This window comes from Pecten maximus, unplaced genomic scaffold (genome assembly GCF_902652985.1).
Source record: "Pecten maximus unplaced genomic scaffold, xPecMax1.1, whole genome shotgun sequence".
Lineage (NCBI taxonomy): Eukaryota > Metazoa > Mollusca > Bivalvia > Pectinida > Pectinidae > Pecten > Pecten maximus.
Genome location: NW_022982290.1, coordinates 5,892 through 11,887, shown reverse-complemented (window position 1 = coordinate 11,887; position 5,996 = coordinate 5,892). Strand labels below are relative to the sequence as shown.

The 5,996-nt window shown below is 40.9% G+C and overlaps 1 long non-coding RNA gene across 2 annotated transcripts; it reads right to left on the bottom strand.

Moving 5' to 3' along the window:
* Positions 1 to 555: 555 nt before the first annotated feature.
* Positions 556 to 4,307, bottom strand: LOC117320441. Of its 2 annotated transcripts, XR_004531041.1 has the most exons (5): positions 3,707 to 4,307; positions 3,416 to 3,570; positions 2,942 to 3,123; positions 1,694 to 1,858; positions 556 to 604 (listed from the first exon to the last, which is right to left on the bottom strand). It is a non-coding gene; the product is annotated as an uncharacterized LOC117320441 (long non-coding RNA). The 2 variants fall into 2 exon arrangements; XR_004531042.1 differs by lacking the exon at positions 1,694 to 1,858 and having other exon boundaries at positions 584 to 604.
* Positions 4,308 to 5,996: the final 1,689 nt, after the last annotated feature.

Below are 5,996 nucleotides of genomic sequence, written 5' to 3'. Positions count from 1 at the left end.
AGATAATTAATTCCAGCAATGTATCTATTACCTTGAAAAGCAGATGATCGCGTAAAGGATGGGAGGGTGCAGTGCAGTATAAAGACGATGAGGGGAACGTTTTGGTGGATCATCATTCAGATATTGGTTCAGTGAAATTTACAGACATCTTTTAGGTACAGTATGTAATGTTGTAAAACTTGTTTTAGCACACCATTATCAGATGGTGGCTATTCAAGTCGCCCTGCATCTGTTAGTCGTCTATGCGTCCGTCCATAAACAATCTTTGTTATCACCATTTCTTGAAAAGTACTGTAGTGATATTCCTCGGACATCATGCATAGGTTCCCATTGGTCTCTAGTTGTGCCATATTAGGACCGAGACCACAATTAGCTTCGCTATATGTTTCATTGTAACATTAAAATTCATAGTATATTCCCAAAATCTCATATCCAATTTTCCAACTCACCTGGCCAAGACCAACATGTGAGAAGCAAAATATAAAAGTTTCAACCCAGCATGTTCAGCATTTTCTGGAGTTAGCTGTCAAAATGTGTCACCAACGTGGATTATATACATCCGGGTCAGGGGTAGAGGTCAAATCAGGACTTTTCACACAGGACCCTGGCGCACAAAATACATGATCAATATTAATATTTTACATCACAAAACCTAGATTGACATCTCTACTATAAATTTACATTAAATTCATAGACAAAAATCAAGTTCAAAGAGCCATTTGATTTGTTTTCCTGAAATACATACATTTTTGAGGGGACTTCATTCGTGGGGCCTGAACCCGGAAGTACTTAGTGTGTGGTCTCAGTCCTATTATAGGACACTATTTTTGTCAAAAATTTAAAATAAATGTTTTCATAAACTGTGAGCTATTTGAAATCATGCGGTCAAAACAGAAATACTCTATGTCACATAAAACAGGAGTTAGAGAGATCTAAAAACACCCCCTTGACACTGACAGTTAAGACACAATTCTACATACAATTACTGTATATATTTCTGACACCATGTGTAAGAAAAAATGAAACAGATTTTTCAATAATTGAGATATTTCAATTTTGTAAAGTGGTATGTAAACTTTAATACTCCCTGCATATAGCTATGCAAAGTTTGCTTCCAATTTCAAATTTTAACTTTATTTTTTTTAAGATTTTAAAACTGATTTTGTTTTAAAATACTATAATTTTGCTATGAAATTGATATTTTAACTGCTTCAAAGTATTAATTAGGTTTCATAAAAACATGAGATAATCTACAGGTAATACTAAAGACATGCAGTGACCAATCACAGTGAGTGACCACCATGGACACACTGTGGCCAGCACTTGTTTATATGTACTGTTAGGCTGTCTAGCCTGAGGCAGGGAAGGGGTGGGGGTGGGGGAGGGGGGCTTAATGGGCATATCTGTTTAATGATAATATACTAGCCTCTCTCAATTGTTTCTCAAAACACCTTTGAAGTCAATTATCAAACAGGCACTGATGTGTATATCACAATTACCAGATCAGTGTTCAGCTTCACTTCAGTTTTGTACTCCAAACACATCTGACCACCACTGACCACCACTGACCACTACTGACCAATACTGACCAATACAAGTATGAAGGGAGACAGAAAGAGAAGAAATAACCATTTCAAACCTGGACACACCCCCAAGAATAAAGGCCTAGTTCTCCAAGATGTAAGAGACAAACCTGTCAACACAGAGGTGACCCCAGTTCTGACCAGAAGACTGACCGTCACCAAAGTATCTCAGCTGGTGACAACACCAAGACCGGAAAGTCAATCCAATGTAGCAGCGGACACCGAAGATAGACCCTGTACAATACATGCATCCACCGCCTCGTCAGACTCGGAGACTGAAATAGAGGGAAACCGGATAATTGATGTTATCTTGATGATGAAGATGTGGAACGATGTCATCAATGTACACGCAGAGCAATGTCACACCAGTTGTACGGTACCCGTATTCAAACTAGTGTCCGAGAAGAAATGGGCCCTGGGATGGAGTTGCTCTGTCCAGTGTGACAAGTGTGAGTACAAGTCTCAGCTTTACAAACTTTACAGAGAAGCCGACTCGGAGAAGCCCGGACCAAAGCCAGCACTAATTAACAAATATCTACCTTCAGCACTGTGTGGACAGTCCGTCAGCACCAAAGGAGCTAGACTTTTCGGACACCTGAACATACCTGCAGGTGCCAAAAGTGGGATGCAACGACAGGCCAACCAGGTGTCACGGGAGATTACTGCCCTTAACAAAACCGACATAGAGGAAAAGACTCGACTGGTGGTACAGGACAACACCCTGAGAGGACAGGAGTCTCCGAGCACCATCGGAATAGCTGTGGATGGGCGGTACAACAGTACTACATTTGGAAGCTCTAAGAAGCCTGGACTGAATGCCTCTCAGGGAATCAGCTTGGGAATTGAGACATGTACTCCAAAGAAGTGGATACTTGGACGTGCCCTCCACAACAAACTTTGCTGGACAGGCGCTTGGCTGAGAGGGAAAGGGTATGATGTTGACTGTCCGGGTGGTCACCCTGAGTGCACAGCCAACACCAGCCGGTTTGACGGCCTCTCCGAGTATGCCATGGGGAACGACATTGGAGAGCAGCTGACCAGACAGGGTGTCCTTGTGAAATATGCCACTACGGATGGAGATGGTACTAGCGCCCAAGGCCTGCAGGAAGCCATGCGAGCCCTACATCTGATGTGGAAAGTGGAGAGACTGGCTGACCCGACTCACATAGGTAGAGCACAGTTTCGGAAATCAAACAGTGCTAAGTTCAGTGACTCCATGTTTCCCGGATGTACCAGACTTATGAGGTCTCACTTACAGAAGGTGTTTTCCCAAGACTTGAAAGCCAGGAGCAGCATGGTCTTCAAATCCCTCATGAAAACACACAACGGTAACATGGAGACTATCACCAGTCGCTTACCTGATGTGTTAGATGCCACCGTGTCGTGCTATTCAGGGGACTGTTCCAAGTGTAGTCAGCACTCCGAGGTGTGCTCTGGAGATGACGGTGACAACTGGTGGGTGCGCTCAATGTTCCTCAGTTCGAACCAGATACATCATCTTCAGATGACGCCAGATGACCAGATGTTGGTATTGGAGCTCCTGAAAATGAAGTTAAGCACTGAAGCTGTCTATTCAATGAGACTCAACACATCAACTCAGAAAAATGAGGGGTGTCACATAGGCATCAATGTCGCTCTACCAAAATATCAGAACTTTGGACGGAATGCTGAGGGGAGACTTGACAATGCCATCTTAACTTTCAACAACACGGCCGGGAAAGCTATTCAACAGAAGGTCGAACACCTCGGTGGTACTCTGAGTCGAGAAGTTAAACATAAGCTTGATCAACTGAGCTCAGAGGAAGTGTACCAAAGACAACACCAATACAAACCTGAAGTGAAGAAGAGAGCTCTATCAAGACTGGCAGCACAGCATAAAGATCATAAGAAAAGGTCCAAGTCCGCTCGAAAGTCCGACTACAGGAGAGGGCAGCTAGATCCAGTCATTCAGCAACATGGCAGGGGAGACAATCAGCTTCAGGATCATCTGTATTGAACAGTGAAAAATTGATTAAGAGACATATTGGCAACCAGAATTCAAAATTCAAAAACACATATGTAACAACAACAACAACAACAATAATAATAACAACAACAACAAAAAGTTACATATATATGACTACCTAAAGAGGGAGCCTCCCCGTGGCGGTGGTCGGGAATATTGTGTCTCCGGATACAATAGCTAATACCCTCAAAAAATAAAATTAAAAAAAAATATTTCAAATTTTCAAATTTAACAAACAGTCCCTAAAACCTACATGACCATGACAAATGTTTGAATTTAAACAATACTGTCTATTATTGTTAATAAAATGGGGTTCTAAACTTATATGGTCTACATTTATACATAAACTATTATGACACAAATGATAAAATGGCCGACAGGAGGCCATCTTGTATTTCGAGAATTCAAGTTTGTTATAAATGTTTCTCAGATTTCACTTGTAGGTTTCATGTGTTCATGTAAGAGGAAAAAGGGGAAAATAGAGAGAAGATCAGTCTGACATGAAACCTATAAAAATCATGTAATGGTGGGTGCCAAGATCCCTCTGGAATGTCTTGATTGCATTGTAAATCCATAAAAAAACAAGCAATATTTTGGCTTGAAATAAAAATCATTTGAATGTAGCTTGGTGCTTCAGATAGCTTACATGATAGATGTGTGCAAAAGAACTACTATATATATCATTTTTTTAAAGAAATGCAAAGTTTTGATAATGCTGTTTTTATAGGAGATATGTCCCTTGAAAACAATCAGAAGAGACATGTAACGGCTGGGATGGTGTAGTGCGGTACAAAGACGATGAGAGGAAAGGTTCGATTGATTATCATGAGGTACAGCAGGATTACGATATTGGTTCAATGAAGTTCATGGACATCTATTATCATGACCTACAGCAGGATTGAGATATTGGTTCAATGAAGTTCATAGACATCTATTCAGGTATGTAATGTTGTAATGATGTAAAACATGTTTTTTTCAGCATTATTAAATCCATAAAGAATAGGGATTGTTTTGGCTTCAAATAAAAATCGGTTGAACATATATATATATATAGCATGGTGCTTCAGATAGCTTACATAATAGATGTGTGCAAAAGAAATACCATCTTTTTTTGTTTTTTAGCCCATCATCATCAGATGGTGGGCTATTCAAATCGCCCTGCGTCCGTGGTCCGTCGTCCGTCCGTCCCTCCGTCCGTCCGTCCGTAAACAATTCTTGTTATCGCTATTTCTCAGAAAGTACAGAAGGGATATTTCTCAAATTTCATATATAGGTTCCCCTTGGTGCCTAGTTATGCATATTGCATTTTGAGATCTATCGGAAAACAACATGGCCGACAGGCAGCCATCTTGGATTTTGACAATTGAAGTTTGTTATCGCTATTTCTCAGAAAGTACTGAAGGGATCTTTCTCAAATTTCATACATAGGTTCCCCTTGGTGCCTTGTTATGCATATTGCATTTTGAGACCTATCGGAAAACAACATGGCCGACAGGCAGCCATCTTGGATTTTGACAATTGAAGTTTGTTATCACTATTTCTTAGAAAGCAATGAAGGGATCTTTCTCAAACTTCATACATAGGTTCCTCTTGGTGCCTAGTTATGCATATTGCATTTTGAGACCAATCGGAAAACAACATGGCCGACAGGCAGCCATCTTGGATTTTGACAATTGAAGTTTGTTATCACTATTTCTTAGAAAAGCAATGAAGGGATCTTTCTCAAATTTCATATATAGGTTCCTCTTGGTGCCTAGTTATGCATATTGCATTTTGAGACCAATCGGAAAACAACATGACCGACGGGCAGCCATCTTGGATTTTGACAATTGAAGTTTATTATCGCTATTTCTCAAAAACTAATAAAGGGATCTTTCTGAAATTTCATATGTAGGCTCCCCTCAGTGCCTAGTTATGCATATTGCATTTTGAAACAAATCGGAAAACAACATGGCCGACAGGCAGCCATCTTGGATTTTTAGCCCACCATCATCAGATGGTGGGCTATTCAAATCGCCCCGTGGTCCGTCGTCCGTCCGTCCGTCCCTCCGTCCGTCCGTCCCTCCGTCCGTCCGTCCGTAAACAATTCTTGTTATCGCTATTTCTCAGAAAGTACTGAAGGGATCTTTCTCAAATTTCATATGTAGGTTCCCCTTGGTGCCTAGTTATGCATATTGCGTTTTGAGACCAATCGGAAAACAACATGGCCGACAGGCAGCCATCTTGGATTTTGACAATTGAAGTTTGTTATCGCTATTTCTCAGAAAGTACTGAAGGGATCTTTCTCAAATTTCATATGTAGGTTCCCCTTGGTGCCTAGTTATGCATATTGCGTTTTGAGACCGATCGGAAAACAACATGGCCGACAGACAGCCATCTTGGATTTTGACAATTGAAGTTTGTTATCG